This window comes from Vitis riparia, chromosome 12, assembly GCF_004353265.1.
Source record: "Vitis riparia cultivar Riparia Gloire de Montpellier isolate 1030 chromosome 12, EGFV_Vit.rip_1.0, whole genome shotgun sequence".
Classification (NCBI taxonomy): Eukaryota; Viridiplantae; Streptophyta; class Magnoliopsida; order Vitales; family Vitaceae; genus Vitis; species Vitis riparia.
The window spans coordinates 11,047,267-11,067,313 of NC_048442.1; positions in this window are offsets into that span (position 1 = coordinate 11,047,267).

Genomic DNA, 20,047 nt, shown 5'->3' on the forward strand with positions numbered 1-20,047 from the left:
TGGATTTTGAGAGAAGTGAGGGAAGATCCTTTCAGCTGAGGAAGGTAGCAGGCTGTTTGGTTTGAGAAGGACTTACAGAGGGGTCTTGGGGGCTGCAGAGAGGGTATTCGTTTAACTTGAGAGAGGGCGAGACTTGAGAGAAGAAAAAGAACCAGAGAGAGAGAGTTTTCCAGAGGGAACAGGGAAGCGAGAAGAACTTGAGAGCATTTTCCTGGAAGGTGCAGCCTAAATACACCCAGTTGAGGGAATGAGTGAAGGAAGCAGGAAGGAATGAGGAAAAGAGGAGCATTGGAAAGTCGAGCGATCTCTATTCTAGAGAAGCTCTCAGGTAAGTTTACTGCGTACCTTTTTGTTCATCTTCACTATCATAGTTCTTTCTCCTTCTTTTTCTTGCTGTTTGGGGAGCTTGCTTGTTTGGTTATGGGCGACAGAGGTCACGAGTGAATCCTGTTAATTCCTGGTTTGCTTATACGCCTATTGTGATCGTTTCATTAACTTATTTCATCTTTCCATGATTATGCTGCTTGCCTCTTTCTTATTTGAGTATGCTAGTGCTCATCCCACCTATCTAAAACCATTGAAAACGACATCAAGTGTGGTTTTTCTTGGTTCATATGTTGATCGTTTAGTTTTTTTTATTTCTCCTCTGTTCTGGTTTTGTTATAGCTTGTTAGTTTTTTTTTTTTTTTTTTTTTTTATATATATACACTTGATCTGGGATGTGGATTGAATAATCAATCGGTTAGAGAGATGGTCTTGATCTTGTCCTGGGCAATGGGTTGCTATTCACTTTGCTAGCACAGTCGAACTGGCGTGCAGAGCTACAACATCCTTTTTATGAGATAGAGCCTGCATTTTCTGGAGTAGATCAGTGAGCAATCATCATACATGGTTTCGTTTAGCCATTCTTACTCAGATGATCAGCCAGATATCCATGAAGAGGGTGAAGTATTTTCTGCAGAGGATCCTCTTAAATGTCCCATTGACAAACTAATAGATGGGGTTCAGTTTATGGGCAAACATGATGGTGAAGTTACAGAGCTGTCAATGCGCCAATAGATGGCTACCCTTTGGCTTCAGCTTGAACAGATGAAAATTGGACCATTGATTTGGGGAAGCGAAGTTATGGGCCTCAGCAGGCCAAATGAATATTCGAGCTGTTCTCATGGATTTGGGCCTGGAATCATGGACAGAAGCAAGTGATAAGTCTGGGCCATCAACAACCCAGATGCAAAATAAAATCGTAAAGTTTAGAAGGTTATCAAAATTTTCATGCACAGGTTTATATGCCAAGGAGCAGAATTGGTTTGGGTGTCTGAAATTGGGTGAATACATCATCACCAGAGTTGATTTATGGGTAAAAGCAATGCAATAGAGGCTGCTTGCGTCCATACCTTGAATTATTTCGTCCAAGTGTCACCCCTTCCAGCATCATCCTGATCCCCCATGCTTCCAGAATCGTCACCGCGACTTGAGCATCCTACCTACGCGCTTTGCTAGCTGGTCAATACCTGCATCAAGGAAAGACGTGGATTGTAGCGGCAGGTTCGGTCAGTTTGCTTTAAATCATCACTGCACTAAGGAATTCATTTGACGGAGATACCTCAAACTGCTGAGAGTGTTCTTTGTTGTAAATGATGTATGCCGATGGGTCACTATACGACTGAATCTCTTTGATAGAGATCAGTGCAGCGGCTGTAGCCAAGAAGTCACCATGCCCATACATCCACCCTCCATGCATGTCGTTTCGACATTACACCCAGCATTCCCATGCAAATATGCCCATAAGCATACCCTTTTCTCTATTATTTACCCACTGCCATTATACCCATATCCCTATTTTTCTCAAAGTACCCATTAAACCCATCTTTCCCTCACCATTGTATTCACTACCCATTTTCTATTCACACGCATGGAAGCAGCCATCCTTCATATTCCCACGCATGTCACCATATCCATTTCTCACTCACCTACACCTTCTATTCCACCTTTCTCACCCTTTCATACCCACTGACCATCTCTTCATACCCATCTCATCAATTCTCATGCACACTATTCTACCCTTCCCACTAACTTTCCACCATCATTCAAGCTGCCATCTCGATCTCATATTCCTCAAACTCGTCACCCATCAATCTTCATGTATGACTTTTTCCTTGCTGACACTGCAACTCATCATGTTCATTGTTGGTGCCATCGATAAGATCAAGAGTGAGGATTGGCTGTGCTTCATCTACTACCGTATGGACCTCCGACATGGAAAAGACCTCAATCATTCTCTCAATCACCCTTCAGCTATACAGAGAGCAACTCTGTAATATGATCTTTGAGTTAAATTTTATTTTTGATGATCACAGAATAGACGTGTCGCGGAAGTAAACACAGGGTTTTGTTAGCACTCAGAACTCCTTTGATGCTAACACATCTATTGAAGATGGTTCTGTTGGTCGAAGTTTCAAAAGTTGCTTCATCATTGTTACTAGTGGAGGTGCAGGGCGGTTCCTCAAGGAGAAAGACCCCAAGATTAAGGCTTATGGTGCAGAACCAGATGAGAGTGCAATTCTTAATGGAGGAAGGCCCGGTTCATATCAGACCCAAGGAATTGGTGCAGAGGAACGCGAAGAATTCAAGAGCAATGCTTGCTTTTTCTTTAGAGCTGTAAATCACATACTCACAGCTCCTTCTCTCGTTTTCTCCATATATTTCAGTTCAGGGATCTTGTTCCAAGTTAAAAACACCTAGAGGAAAAGTAGAGGAGAAATGAAGACTAGCTCAGTCTCCAAGCTGTTCATCTTCTTCTTCATGCCATTGGTGTTTCTGCATTCTCAGCTGATCCAACGTAGTGTTACCTACGATAAGAAGGCGGTTGATGCAGCGAATTGAGATTTTGGATGGAAAACCAAATGTTTAGAAGGAGATCTCAGGGTTCATAAAGGGTGAGGTCACTGAAGCTCATGGTGATATTCCTCAAGTTGGCTCTAACTTGGTTTCACTACAATGGATGGTTTTTGGTTTGGATGGGAACACGTGTTTCTTGAAAATGTGATATTTTAAAGTCATTGGAGGATGCAGTCGCATGTGCTCTTACAGTTGACATAGATGTAGCCTGTGGTCATTATTGATGATGACCGTTTTGGTGGCTAAGGATCCAAGTGAGAATGAGATAAATGTATGGGCACGTCACCTATTGAATTTGTTGATGATTTTGGTTCCTTTATTCTTCAATGTCCCGTTTTATCCCTTCAAGGAGGCAGTAGGTTTTTGTTCAGGTGTATCCATTTGGCTTGAGGAAAAGAACTCCCAATTGCCATATCTCACGGGCTGTGGCTCAACATCCCTGACTATGACGCCCCAACTCAGCTTGTCTACTCGCTCGAGTACAACGCCGGGCATGTGGATGCTGTTGTGGTTACCCTAGAGAGAAATGGTATGATCGAGCACTTTGGGAAGCAACTATCAGGTTCCGCCTTCACCATCAGTAGGTGGGTCTAACCGTACGGGTCCTGTTATATCAAGCTACTTGTCATCTATGGTGATAAATAACCAGCCCAGATTCGATACTTGCTATCAGATTGCTTTAGCCATCCTGAGGAGTGTCAGTGTGAGAATTAAGAAGCAGTGAAGATAAAAGAAAGGACAGCTACAGGATGAAGTGGGGGTCACAGGCTGGAGATGTTTTCATGATTGGAGGAACATGATTCTGATACGTGGCGACAGCGGTCACGGGCTGCTTTGACCTTAGAATTTTTGTGGAAATGAACCAACGTTCTAGGAAGTGTTTTGCGGAGAAGATGTAACTGAGATACCAGTGAAGGCTGATGGTTGTTGGCGTGTAAAACCTGAGAATGAATATGGGATTCTAGCATAGTGATGACTGCAAGAAAGGTTCGAAGACCCTGATTATCAAGTTATCTCTATAGCAAGTATAACCTCATGATGCCATTATCTGGTCAATCCATAAAGATTTTGCCACATGTAAATAATGGTCCACCATTTGCGTTGTCTGCGTGGATTTATTGAACTCCTCAGAGGTTTGGGATATCAAGTGAGTTGAGGGTCAAGTCTACATGGCCGAGATGTTGATGCAAGGGAAGGTTCCAGCAATGTTAGCAGCAGATCGAGTAATTCATGTGTTCATGCTTGGGGGAAGGGTATTAGAGACATATAGGAAATTTCAAGAGATCATCTTCAGTGCAGTCAGTGTTCAAGGTGCCCCAAGTTTGCATTTCTGGTCTGCATGGTTTGCTTAGTCATCCCTATGCCACGTATCACCTCCCATTCCATCAATCTTTTGGCTTAAAAAATAATTTCTGACATCTTTTCTTGCAAATAACTTTTTAAACATCGGTTTTCAAATAATTTAAATATTTTCCATTTTTCATCCTTAGGTTTCCTCTAGGTTCCAAAATTCTGTTTTTTAATAAAATTTGCTGCCATCTCTCTTCAGCATGCAATTTTCATAATTTTCCAGATTTTAAAACGTTTTAAAAATAAGTCACAAATTAAATTTCGTAATTCTCAAGTGATGAGATTTATGGAATTGATTCGTGCAAAATAAACGGGCTTTGGTGGGGGCCCCACATATGAGAATTCATGATTGATTGTTTGTTTGATTGATTTACTTATCTTGCGTGTTTGATCTATTCTGTTCCTTGATATGCGCTTAATTATATCTTGTTCATTGCTCACTAATCCTGTTTCATGATAGCGCATTCGAGATTGCTGCCCAGGTACGCATTCACTCGTTCTGATAATTCATTTTATATATTCTGATTCTCATATATGCATGATTGATGTGAGTATTCATTGTTTTTCTTATCAATTGCCATGTCAGCTTCATTTTTATTAGTAGAGACCCGACTTTAAGGACTTAGAGGGGTGCTACGGTCTTTACCGTACCTTCCCGATAAGTAACCTGACCCCCGAACCCGATTCGGTTTTTCATAGACCGCCTTTCCCAAAATAAGGAGTCACACTTAGGGTTTTTCTTTCTTATTTTGTTTACCCTTTAAAAATAAAACAAAAATAAGTGGCGATTCCAAGTCATTTTCAAATAATCAATAAAGATCAATTTTTCAAATAAACATCGAGCTCGCCATCGAGTGGGAAACGCATTGAGCCGAAATGCGGGGTCCACAATGGGGCAAAGGCCTCGGCACCAAAGGAACAATCACTCCAGCGTCCCTGAGCTTCTCAAAAGCTCTAGTCAAAGTCATGCCCAACGGAGTGAACTGTCTCGCGGGCCTCTGTGCATATGGTTTAGGCGGTGGGTGAGTGGCGGCTCTCGGATGTGGTGGTCGCGGCTGCATGCTAGTCTGAGCAATGTAAGGCTCCTGAGCATAATCCAGCTGATACTGATACTGTGGAAGGGAGAAAGGAGCTTTGACTGTAGGAGGCCTATAAAGTGAGTGATGCGCAGGCCTCCGATGCTGATAACTAATAGCGCCAACCTCTCCAGATCTGCCAAACGGCCCAATCAACTTCTTCCCCTTACTGTCAGGGGAAGGAGTAGTATCTGTCCATAATCCTCGAGCAATGGCCTCCTCAACACTGAAAATTGCCTGAACCAAACTCCTGAGATCCTGAAACGGGATGCCCATAAGACGTCTCGCGAATCTCGGCTGTAGGTTCCGAAGAACCATATCAATCTGATCCTGCTCCTTAGGTCGATCTATCATACCAGCCACCTTTGCCCTCCAACGAGTGACAAAGGAAGAAATAGACTCATCTGACCTCTGCCTAGTGGCCTCCAACTCTCGTCTGGATACATCAATATCGGCACTGAAAGCGAACTGAGTCAGGAACTCATGAGCCACATCCTCCCAAGTGCGAAGTCTCGAAGGCTCAACTGAAGCAAACCACCTTTGAGCTAATAGGTTTGTTGGATGGATGCCAGTCTTCAGTTTTGGCCATGTGGGATCTTGAAAGCACGATGTTTGAGGTTGGGGTCAAAGGATGGGTGGCCATCATTTCATGAGCCTATTTACTTTATCACCCTCGCACATAGAGTTACCCGTTGCTAGCCCTTTGAGCCTCGCACGAGCATCGTAGCCTTTTCTTTCATCACCTTATTTACCTATTACACCGGGTTGGGGACCCTATAGTGCTTGCATGCTATGATTGGATACGTCATGAGTTCTAGACCTGACATGCATATTCGAGCCTCATTTCTCACTCTTCATTGTGATATTTTCCATTTGGATATCATTTCATCACTATTTTCCGATATCACCACTTGTGATGTTCGTTCTCTATCTTTTCTTTCTTCATTGGTTACTCGACATTATCCTTGTTTCACCTTGAGTGATGGTTTCTCACACGTCACTGCATGGAGGATTGTCACGTTCCTCTCTCGTTCACCTTATGGGCAATGGTTCAAAGATCTTATTTTGAGAGGTTGTCTTGTTGGTGAGGATTCATGTTACATCAGTACATGGGGAGAGTTTATCCATTTGGCTATGTATTTCATGAGAGATCATTCATTATTGGTCAGGGTATGCGCAAAAAAAAAAAAAAAAGATGCGCATTATTCATTATATTATTCTCCATTGGGCATGTGTATGGACATGCCAGGTTGCTTCATTGAGTTCATGTGTTAGAGAGAGCTCGTATGGGAGCTTATTCTTGAGACTCATCTTGATGTATATTTTGGGTGAGAGTATGATTCGCCCATTCGTTTTTGTGAGAGATGTGAGCGACCTTTCTTCAGTATCTCTGGATCCTTGCTCTATCCATCATTCCGTCTATTTCGAATGTGACTACTTTCCATGCTTTGATGCAGGGTGACCATCACTCCCTTTTCTATCTCTTCGCCTTCTTCCATCTTTATTTTATCTCTCCGTTTCACTCCACTTCATCTTATCTCATTCTTTTCTCATTCTGTTTGATGTTTGACATGGGTTCAGCATCCACACTTTATTCTTGCTTATTCGATGCGACCATTCATTTACCATCACTTTTTGTGTGGGGACCCCTAGGTTCGGGACTCATGACGTATTCTACGCATTGCATATCATGCACGAGGGGGGAGGAGGATTCTGTTAGAGAGGGAGACTTTTCTGGTGAGGATTCCGGAAGCTACAAGGGAGGATCCTTTACCTAAGGGAGGAAGAGACTTTTCGAGAGGGGATTTCTTGAGTTTGGGGCTGTTACAGAGGAGAGGGGGAGTAGAGAGCTTTGGGAGGGGGGAGATTCCTGGAGCTTAGGAGGAAGCAAGCTGAGAAGATACAGGCAGGGAGATATTTTAGAGAGCATCTTTTGGCTAGAAGAAGACATCGGAGACAGAGTAAGGAGGGAGCATTCTCAGGTACCTTCATCATGGATTCCCTATTAGTTTCTACTGGTATGTTTTTCTGCTCTGTTTCTGTTGATTCTTTAATGATGTTTATTGACTGGGAGTGAGCATGTAGATACTTTGCCAATGGTCTTTCTGTAGTTTGGTTTGCTCCTGTTTTGTTTTCTTCATGAGATATTTCTGTAGTGGTGTTCTATCTTTTATTTGATACTTGTTTGATTTCATCCACCCTCATATGAGCTCATTGATTATCATATGAAATGAGACGTTGTATGGTTTTGTTTTGCTCCGATTATTGGTGTTTTGTTCGGTTGCTTTCCTCTGTTCCTGGTACTTCGTCCATGAGGCATGTCAGCTTCCTCACCTTTGCCTAAGGGAGTAAGGAACGTGTTCTCCGCTTGAGGGACTACTTAAACCCAACCAAGAGACATGAGGATGCTACTTCAGGATCTGGCACGAGATATCTCAGATTTAATAATTTTACTGTTGAGGCGGCTCTCTCTGTTGGAGATTTGGTAATGGGAATTTTGGAGTTTTCATTGTAGAAATGAAGGCCCAGTGAGAGGAATGTGAGAACGTCCTCAGAGGATTTTTGAACCTCATCAATCTGAAGATGTATAGTTGTTGTTCAATAATGGTGAAACTGGATAAGTGACTGAGTACCAAGAGATACTTCACATTTGTTCAAAGTTGGGGTATTCTGTGGCTTGCCACAACGAATTACTTTCTGGTCGCGACCAGGAGGGAAACGTAGTGTGCATGAATGGATCTTTTGTGAACAAAGCTTTTCTATTCAATGGTGCCTCGGGCATTGTGGGTATTTATTCTGGTTTCATTGGTTTTAGCATCCCGTAGGCACTGAAACAAGAGATTGGTAATTGTAAATAGCAAGTTACAAAGAACTTGGGAAATTAACCCAAATAGTACCGATGTATCATGGGGCAATTTCTTCAGAAATTATTGTTAGTTGCATGGGAGTGGCTTCAGAGGATAATGATGACCATGAAACTTCACTCTTCGATGCGGAACAGCTTATGCAGTCTTCATGGGAGGACTACATTGACTGCTGCTATTACAGAAGTGCTTGTAGAGGAAGGAAAAGCGAAAATAGTTGTCTTCGATGAAATTGACAAGGTTCCTGAAGAGAAGAAGAGAGGAATTACAATTGCAATGGCAATGAGACTGCTAAGCAACACTATGCCAATGTGGACTGTCCAGGACCTGCGGATCATGTGAAAAATATTATTACTGGGGCTGCCCAAGTGATTGGGGGTGTTCTGGTTGTTTTTGCTCCTGATAGGCCCGTGCCACAGACAAAGGAACACATTCTACTTGCACGCCAGAAATGGAACTCCGTGAGCTTTTAGCTTCTACAGGTTCCCTGGGGATGAAATTCCCATCATTCGGGGTTCAGCTTTGTACGCTTTACAGGGGACTAATGAAGAAATAGGAAAACAGGCTATTTCGAGGTTAATGGATGTTGTTGATGAGTATATTCCTGACCCTGTGCGACAGTTTGACTGGCCACCTTGTATGAGAATAGCCCACGTCTTCCCAATTTGCATCAGAACCTTTTTTGTGGCCTGCTACTACCCCTTCCATTTGATCCCCTTCCTTTATGACTTTCCTTCTCATATTTGGCCACCATCCTCAATCTATTCTCTTCATATATATCACGGCTCCATCACACCCGCCTACATGCCTTCACTTTTGGTTTTCAAAATACCCATTAAACGCATCCTTCATCCATTGTCATCCACTATACCCATCAAGCCATCCCACTAAACCCATTTTCCTATTTCCTCATATCCATATCCCATACTCTATATGCCTATTGCCATTTCTTTTCAAACCCCACCATATTCGTCCTCCATGTCAACTACCCTTTCGCCCATGCACCCAATACTCATTAGCTGAGGCAGTTTGTATAACATGATAAGAAATACAGAGAAAATGAAGAAAATTACGCAGATAATGAGGAAAGTAGGTCTCCATCCTGATGTTTTCTGGGTATCCAAGCACCGATAATGCTGAATTGAATCCCCTTTCTTTCCTCGGCAATACCATACGGCTGAATGCAAGCTGTGCAGACTTGAGAATTTCCCTTGTCCATTGGCCAACTGCACCCGTTTGATGAGGTTTCATGTGAAGTTTTCCAATACTGATGAGAACGTCAATAGCCTGCCTGATAGTGAAGATGTTAAATGGCGAAGGACCACAGACTGATAATGGACCTAAATGATATGGTGACATACTTCTGAGGCCTGGACGTTTGGGAGTTTCAAGTGGAGATAAGCCTCCATGATGTGGGCTTGCAAGAGTTTACTGCTTGGGCAGAGAACCATAATGGGGCAAAGCTTATGGGCTTGAATGTTGCGTTCCTCTGCTGATGTGCCATTGGAGAGTGAAGCCCAAGAAGCCCATGAAACCCGTGGTCTCTATTGGTGATGCAGTGCCGCATATGGATACTGATGTTCTCACTGCTGCTCTAACCCCTAGCGGCACTAACCAGGTCAGATTTTCTTGTTACATCAGGGAAAGAATTTTCTTCGGCATGCTATGGTCAAGGTGAAAGCCGTTTCAGCAGGCAATCAGAAATCCCATTGATTGGTCCAGACTGAGCAATATATATCGTGCTGTCAGTGATTTCTCTCATCATTCGACCAGCTATGCTCTTCAAGCAGCAGGGTAGTGAAGACAGAATCAGAGAAATGAGCTTCAGTATAGAAGGAAAGGTAAATCAAACTGAAACTATGACCGATACAGTAGAAGTGAAGGATCAGTCGACATGCAGCGTTGAGAAATCTGTCAGTATCTCATTTGGAGATGGATGAAAAGGTAAACAATGCTGGAATTTGTTAATTTGTCGTCAAAAGCACCCTTTGCTACAGGTTAGTGCCATCTGTTTGAAGGGAGAAATCACTGGAGCTTCAAGTAAAGGAAAGTGGCAGTTCCTACCACTAAACTAACCAATTCCAACTGCTTATGCTATCTCCAATTATCGCCACTACGCTGCTGCGAGTTTTATCTCAGAGAAATGATGATCTCCAAACTGTTTCGAGGCTATGGGACAGTGATCAATATGGTTCTGTCATGGGTGAAGATGCTGGGGTATTGGTAATGAAGAGTTTAGAACATGCCATGAAACAAAGTGCTCCAGTTGTTGTTGCGTACTTGGGAAGTGCAATTGACTGTGATGCCCATCATAGGGCTGATCCAAAATCTGATGAGCTTGGTGTTTCATCATGCATCAAGAGCATCCATTTATAATACCGAAGACTCCATGGGAAGCTATTTATGAAGCTGAACACCTAAAGATCAGTGACAATATGACGTCTCAGTTGAAGGAAACTGTCTATGAGCAATTCGTTGAAGTTGTTGTATCATTAGCTGCATGAGGACTTCGTCAATGGTAAAAGACTGTGGTGGAAATCATTCTAGGCTTAGGTGCCCTATTCCAGAGGAATAAAGCAGGAGATGCCACATCAGGTGTTTTGAATAAAGAGTCAGAAAAGTCAACCCAAGGATGAAATATCCGAAGTTCATATCAAATGCCCAACTATGGCAACCTGGACCCACCCTTATGTATGACTTGCATGGCCACCTTTGGCATGCAACCCTTGACCATGTGGTTTTCTACATTTATTATTATTATTATTATTATTTTATTGCTATTTTAAAAATAATTTCCTAACCCCATTTTCAAATGTTTTTCCAAATTCCAAATTCTCAAACTATCCCAACTTCCCCATTTTTCATCCTTAAAATGCTTAGATTCCAAAAATCCTCCCATTTTTAATAAAATCTTGCTGCCATCTTTCTTTATGGCAAGCAATTTTCACACCTCCTCTGTTTTTAAAATGTTTTAAAATAAACATGAATTTAAATTTCGTAATTCCGATTAATGGAATTTACGGAATTAATTCATGTAAAAATAAACGGGCTTTGGTGGGGGCCCGACATATATGATCGATTGATTGATTGATTGGTTTGATTGATTTAATTGCCATGAATGATGGATTTTATTATGCTCTGTGACATATCTCGTGATTATTATTATGCACTAACCTCCTCTTGATAGCGCATATTGGTTCGCCACCCAGGTACGTATTTTCTCGCATCATAGTCACTCCTTATGCTTATTTCTAATTCTCATACGTGCATGATCGATTTGAGTATTCATTGCCTTTTCCCATTGATTGCCATGTCAGCTTCATTCTATTAGTAGAGACCCAACTTTAGGGACTTAGAGGGGTGCTACGGTCTTTACCGTACCTTCCCAATAAGTAACCTGACCCTCGAACCCGATCCGGTTTTTTGTAGATCACCTTTTCCAAATAAGGAGTCATATTTAGGGTTTTTCTTTCTTATTTTGTTTACCCTTTTAAAAATAAAACAAAAATAAGTGGCGACTCCAAGTCATTTTTCAAACAATGAATAAAATCAATTTTTCAAATAAAAATCGAGCTCGCCATCGAGTGGGAAACGCATGAGTCAGAAATGCGGGGTCCACAATTTGTTTCTTGGCTTCATTGTTTTCTTCCATTTTCTTTTCTTAGTGACCAAACAGTTTCTTCACATGGTGTCAAAACTCTCATTTTTCTCTCTTTAAGCAAAAGAATGTCTGAGTCACAATTTGGATTTGTCTCTGCTACACCAAGCCTGAACGTGTTGCAAAAGACAAATGTGTCTTTTCCATTCACAACCACTCTTAGCACAACACTCTTAACCAAACTCGATCGGGATAATTTTCTCTTATGGAAATCTCAAGTGTTACCTATAGCTAGAGGTCATGGCATTGAAGGCTGCTTGTTTGGAACAAAGCCACAACCACCAGAATTCCTGGAATCTCAAGATGAAGATGGATATAATGTCAGGATTATCAATCCTGAATTTGAACAATGGAATAGAGAAGATCAATTACTATTGAGTTGGTTGCTTTCGTCTTTATCAATTGTAATCCTACGCCAAGTTATTCCCTGCACCACTTGTTTACCTCAAAATCAAAAATAAAACTGCTACAACTCAAGATGCAATTACAGTCATTAAGAAAAAGATCTATGACAATGAGTGATTACTTTGCTAAGATGGAAAATATTGCAGATCAATATGCAATGGCTGGTTGTTTTGTCAGTAAAGAAGATTTGGTACTTTATATTTTAGCATGTCTCGGATCAGAATATGATCCAATTATATGCAGTATGACCACCCGTAATAGTACTAATCATCTTTCTCTAAAGGAGATTCATGCTCTTCTACTCAATCAAGAAAGTAGAATTGAGTAATTGTATGTAACTAATTCATATTCACACCATTTATCTTCCAATTTTGCTGCTCATAAAAATGGAGGAAATCATGGTTGTGGAAAAGGAAACTTGAACCATCGAGGTTGAGGCAGAGGAAGAAATGAAGGTTTTTCTGGCAGAAGAAATGACAATAGACCTATTTGCCAAATTTGTGGTAAACAAGGACACATAGCCCTCACTTTTTGGCATAGAATGGATGAGAACTTTCATACATCATTCTCTACTAGTAGCAACAACAACTATAAGACAACAGTCTACATGGCCAAACCAGATACAGTGATTGATCCAAGTTGGTATGCTAATAGTGGAGCTACAAATCATGTTACAGTTGAGATGAATAATCTGAGCTTGAAAAAACCATATGAAGGACATGAGAGGTTGATGATTAGAAATGGTAAGAGTCTTGACATTACACACATAGGTCACTCCTATTTGCCAATACCTTATGCCAAATCATTACACCTAAAAAACATGCTTAGAGTGCCTAAAATTACCAAAAACTTAGTCAACATCTCCAAACTTACTGCTGATAATCATATATTCATAGAATTTCACTCTGACTTTTGCCTTGTAAAGGACAAAACTACAAAGAATGTGTTGCTACGAGGGAGACTTAAAGATGGCTTATACCTACTGATTGAACCTCAACCTACTATTGCATCCCAAAACAGAAAAACTCCAAGGTCTTTTGCTTCAAATTCTAACATGTTTATTAGCAGTTGTCATCCAAACAACTCTTGCAATTCATTTTGTTGCTCAATGATTGCTTCCAATGTTGATCCCAATGTTTGGTATAGAAGGCTTAGTCATCCCTCTACTAGAATTTTAAGTCAAGTGCTAAAGACTTGTAACTCTTCAATAAATAAAACTTCAGATTTCTGTTCAGCATACCAATATGGTAAAAGTCATGTGTTACCTTTTCCAAGTTCAGAAACCAAAACTGCTACCCCTCTTGAGCTCATTCACTCGGATATATGGGGAGCATCACTTGTAAATTCCACTACTGGTTATAGGTACTACATTCACTTCTTGGATGATTATACTAGGTACACATGGATCTATCCCCTTAAATTTAAATTTGAAGCCTTTTCAGTCTTTAAATAGTTCAAGGTTTTAATAGAAAAATCTCTGAATAAATCCATCAAGTGTGTCCGAACAGATTGAGGTGGAAAATATAGGCCCTTTCAAAATTTTCTTGCTCAAAATGGAATCTAGTTTCGTTATCCTTGCCCTTATACTCATCAACAAAACGGTAAAGTAGAGAGAAAATATCATCATATTGTAGAACTTAGTCTTACCTTATTAGCCCAAGCGTTTATGCCACTCTTCTTTTGATAGGAAACATTTTCAACCTCTGTTTACTTGATTAATAGACTTCCTACTCCTATTCTTCCACATGATTCACCATTCCAAAAATTGTTTGGTTATACACCAGGTTATCATTTCCTCAAAACATTTGGATGTACTTGCTTTCCCCATCTGAGACCTTATAACTCTCATAAGCTGCAATTTTGCTATTATAAAAGCCACTTTTTGGGCTATAATTCAACTTATAAAGGCTATCTTTGTTTACATCCTTCTAGAAAAATTTACATTTCTCATAATGTAATATTTAATGAGTTTGAATTCCCTTATTCTGAACTATTTGGTTTGAAATTTGATGTTTCTCATCCCATATCTCTTCAAGAGTCTTCAACATTGTCCACAACATTTTGTTTGGGTGATGCAATTGTAGCGAGGGACATGATTAGGCCTAGTGCAGACTTACTTCCTATAGCTTCTGGCATCCAATCTGGGTTACCACAACCAACTCAAACCTCACTCTTAGATGTTCATACCTCACCTACCTCACAACCATTTATGTCTTTATCTGCTCATGCTCCAACTCCATGTCAACCCATGATTATTGGAGCCAAAGCTGACATTTTTAAACCAAAAGTGTATGTTTCTGTCAAACATCCCTTGAGTTTCTCACTTGGTCCTATTGAACCTATGTGTGTAAAGCAAACTCTTGTTGATCCAAATTGGAAGAGAGCAATAGAAGAAGAATACAAGGCTTTAAGGAGGAATCGCACATGGGAATTGGTACCTTATTAGCCCCAATATAATGTAGCGGACAATAAGTGGGTGTTCAAGTTGAAGTTTCACTCAGATGGCAATCTTAATAAACACAAAGCTAGGTTAGTCGCCAAGGGATTCCATCAAACTCCAAGTGTGGATTTTTCAGAAACTTGTAGTCCTATGATTAAACACGCCACAATTAGAGTTGTATTAACTCTAGCGATTGCTCAAGGATGGGAAATTAGGCAACTGGACATCAACAATGCCTTTCTCAATGGATGTCTACAAGAAGATATGTTTATGTCCCAACCTTAAGGTTTCATTCATCCTACCAAGCCTCATCATATTTGCAAACTGAGGAAAGCTCTATATGGTTTGAAACAGGCTCCAAGGGCTTGGTTTGATAGACTTCAAGATGCATTATTGCAGTGGGGTTTTCAAGATTCAAAGTCTGATGTATCTTTGTTCCTATATAAGACCAAAGGAATCCTACTCATGCTATTAGTATATGTAGACGACATCTTGATTACTAGAAAAAATAGCACAACAATTTCGGACTTGGTTCATGACCTCAATAAGAGTTTTCTTATGAAGGATCTTGGTTCATTACTTTGCTTCCTAGGGATTGAAGCCTTTCGAGATGAAACATGTCTCTATTTAACTCAGTCCAAATACATTGCTGACCTGCTTCAAAAGACAAATATAGATGCAGCAAAGCCCTTACCAACACCAGCTATTTCTGGAAAAGTACTCTCAAGACCTGATCCTATGGATAATCCAGCCATTTATAGAAGCATAGTTGGAGCCCTGTAATATGTTACAATCACAAGACCTGATATGTCATACATGGTTAGTAAGTTGAGTTAGTTCCTACAAAGTCCAACAGAGATACATTGGAAAGCTTGTAAAAGAGTATTACGATATTTGAAAGGCACCATCACTCATGGTTTGCATTTCATGCCAAACCAATCTTTAAATCTTGTGGGTTTCACAAATGTAGACTGGGCTAGCTATCCAGATGATAGAAGATCAACAAGTGGCTATTATGTGTATCTAGGAGGCAGTCTTATTTCTTGGAGCTTAAAGAAACAAAGTGTTGTTGCTAGGTCTAGCATCGAATCAGAATATTGAACCTTAGCTCATGTGACAGCTGAGGTGATTTGGCTTAAGTCCTTGGCAACATATTTGGGCCTTCAATTGAGATTAAGACCAGTAATCCAGTGTGATAACCAAGTAATTGCCTCACTGGCTACTAATCCCGTTTATCATGCTAGAACCAAGCATATTGAAATTAATATGCATTTTATTCGTGATAAAGTACTTCAAAAAGAATTGGATATACGATTTGTACATTCAATTGATCAAATAGCTTATTTGTTTACAAAATCACTTTCAATCACTCGGTTCTTCAAACTTAAGGCCAAACTCCAAGTGAAAGAATCCCCCTTTTGTTTGAAAGGGCATGTAAAGACAAAAAGTGCACAACTGAAGGACAAAATTGTAACAACTTCAACCATGTCATCCTCTCCAGAAGTTTCCACCATGTCAACTATTAGTTAAAGATTTGTTGGATTTTGTTCTTGATCAGTTAGCAACAAATTAGTAAGCAAAACAAAATACTCTACTTTTGTATATATAAGCACAGTAAAACCAACCTCCCCTATAAGTAATGAGAAAAAAAAAAAAAAAAACTTCAGTCCCTCCAATATTTGTTTCTTGGCTCCATCATTTTCTTCCATTTTCTTTTCTTAGTCACCAAACAGTTTCTTCACTCTCTAAGGAAGCACGTATGTGAGCATATGGAAATGAGATTAAAGGGGATTTTGAAGGTTGCATCTTGGTTGATATGTGGATTGGATGCATTGGAAAAGTAGGAATTGCATCTTTTGGAAGGTTTTCACAACATGCTGGTGAAAAAGATAGGAAGAGGATGCCTAGGGCCACATGGAAGAAATAATCAGATCACTGGAGAAGGGCATGCAAGCTGCGACTTGATATTCATTAGGGGACTCAAGGGTTGCCACTTAGATGGGGAGATCACGATACTGGAGTTTGAGGAGACTTAGGGATGCTGGAGAATTTGAGATGGGAGACGACATCTTTTGGTGAGCATTTTTGGAGATGAAGAGCATTAAGACTTTAAGGAAAACAGGCTGCCAAATATTGAAGAATAGGACTTGAGGGTTTTGGAAATTAAGATGACTATCTAGATGATGTCATTAGAAGAAGAAATGGAGGATCTTAAGGTTTTGACTTACAATTACATGAGGGAATTTGAGAAGAACACCAAATCATTGTTAGAAATTTCCAGCACACACCATTAGCAGCCACTTTTGCCACTTAGTGGAGAGCTTAATGAAGAAGAAAACTCATGGTTAAATCGTAGGTTGTTAACGAGGGCTTTAAAGGTTTAATTTAAATGGAAGTTTGTGGCCGTGGAGATGAGATGAATTTTTGGCATTAACAATTCAAATATGGTGGCGGCATCATGGAGGATACATGATTGAACAAAGTGAATGCAAGCTGAAACTTTTGTGGCTGAAAATTTATGGAGAATGGAGCTTAAAGATTGCTGAATTTTAATGGCTACAAGTAGGGAATTTCATGATGGAGACACGACTATGGATGGAGAAAATCATTTTTTATTTTTATTTTTATTTGCTAAAAGTGGAGTTCGATTCTTCCAATTGTGACTGAAACTTGCTGAATTTTTTTTATTGTTGTTAGTGGATTCTTGGATGTCGAATTTCAGTGGAAAATTAAGGGGAAATTGTGGCTGCATAAATGAAGATTCTTATGACTGAAAATTAAGGGAGTTGTGGTTGCATAAGGGAGAATTCTTGTTATTGTTTAAAGTGGATACAATGTGGGAAGTTTAATGGATGAAAGTGGCAACCATCAAATGGTTCTCTGGTGGCTGATATTTTTTTTTACTGAAAAATCAATGGAAATGCAACCATGTAATGAGGTTATAGTGGCTGAAAATGAAGTGTGGTTCAAGTGGAAAAAGTGGCTGCATGCGTACATGATTTCATGGCTGAAAATTCTATGGAATTCAAGTGGATTATGGCTGCATGTATGCGTGATTCCATGGCTGAGAATTCAGTGTTTTCAATGGGAATTGTGGTTGCATGTGTGCGTGATTCCATGGTTGAAAGTTGTTTATAATTCATTAATAGGAAACGTGGCTGCGTATGTGTAATATAGTTGCTGAAATTCAGAGCAAGTTAATTGATGCACACGGTTTGAGTTTGGCAACGTGAAGATGACATCAATTTCGAAAAAATTTGAGGTAAGTTTCAAAATTTGTTAATTTTGGTTTTTAGATTCATCCTATTTGACTTATGTGTGGCTTTAGGATTTTAGGTGATTAATTTATTATTTGGTTCCATGTCATTATCATTGTGTTTTTAATCTTAGTTTTTGGATTCATCCTATTGATTCACGAGTCTTAGAATTTTAGTTGATTGATTTATTTGATTTCGTGTCATTATCTTCATGTTATTAAGATTATTAATTTTAGTTTTTAGATTCATCCTATTTGATTTATGTCTAGCTTTAGGATTTTAGTTGATTAATTTATGTGATTCCATGTCATCTTAAGTTTGTTAACTTCGATTCTCAATTGGTCCAATTTTAGATCATATGTTTTCTATAGTTTATTAGTTTGAGTGAACTCGTGTTATTATATTTATGTTTTTTAAGCTTATTAACTTTAGTTTTGATTCATCATATTTAGTTTCTGTATTTTTTATTTTATTTTTAATTTTAGTTGATTAGTTTTGTTAACCTCATGTCATTATTTTCATGTTTTAAGTTCGTCAATTTTGGTTTTTGATCCATCGTAATTAGTTTTCATGTTTTCTAGAATTTCAATTGATTAGTTTAGTTGATCCCATATTATTACTTCATGTTCTACATTTTGTTAACTTTAATTCGCGATTCATCATATTTCAATTTATACCTTTTTAAGTTTTGGTAAATTAGTTTAATAGATCCCATGATGCTAAGTTTATGTGTTGAGCTCATTAATTTTTTATTAGATCCTATCTTAGTTTACTTGCTTGGAATTTTGGTTATTATTTTGATCAATTCCATGATATTTAGTTTTTATGTTGAGTTCATTTTCTTTTATTCTTGATTAGATCCTATCCTAGTTTACCTGTTTATTTGGAATTTTGGCTTTGGTTTTGAGGTTCCACGATACTTAGTTATTTGTTGAGTTCATTAATTTTTGTTACTTGTTTATTTGGAATTTTGGTTATTGTTTTGAGCAGTTCCATAATACTTAGTTTGTATGTTGAGTTCATTTTGTTTTCTTTCTGATAGGATCCTACCTTAGTTTATTTGCTTGTTTGATTGGAATTTTGGTTATTATTTTGATTGATCCTATGATATTTAATTTGTAGCTTGAGTTCATTAATAGTCGTTTTGATTGAATCTTATTTATTTTATAAATTTAGTTAATTCGAATAAAATGATTGTTTTGGTTGAATTCTATCTATTTGTTTCATAAATTTGGTTGATGCATATCTTGAGTTCATTAACATTTATTTTGATTAAAATCAATTTGTTTGTTCTAGAAATTTAACAAGTTCAAATAAAATAATTGTTTTGATCTAATCTTATTTATTTGTTTTAAAAAATATTGATTAAATAATTCAAATAGAATATTTGTTTGAGTTGTGATCCTTTTAAAATTATCTAATTGTTTTTTTTTGGGTTGAGTAAATTTTTTTTTCCCTTTTGTCAAAATGAATTTTCTCCACCATGGATATGACTCCTTGATCATGAATAAAAGGTAACCAAAAAGAAGATCCTAATTGTTTTTTTTTTGCCTTTTGTTTTCAAATTCCTTCAAGTTAGAATTAAAAAGTTCATTTTCTTTCTTTTTTGCTTCTTCTAAAATTATTTTCAAAGGAATTTAAATTATTTAAAAACTTAAAAAAAATCCATTCTAGGTTTTTAACGCAAATATTTCACTTTTTTTTTTTATTTATTTAAAATATGGAACTCTATTTTATCCAAGTTGCATTCTCCATTTCCTAGTTTTTTAAGACTTTGTTTTTTTTGTTTTGTTTTGTTTTGTTTTATTATTATTATTATTATTATTATTATTATTATTATTATTATTATTATTATTATTTTTAATATAGTTTTGAAGTGGTACCCCGAAGCTAATGGGAATACATAGGTTAAACTTATGCATATTGAATGGGGAGTTGATGAACCCCTATATGAAATATTTTTTCAAAACACATCCTCGGTGCTAATTTCCACTCAACTGCTTACCTTTAGTTTTAAAATTCGTTTTGATAATTTTAAAATGTTATAAAATTTTTGCCAAAAATTATATGACGTTCCTTACTTCTTATAGTCGATTTTG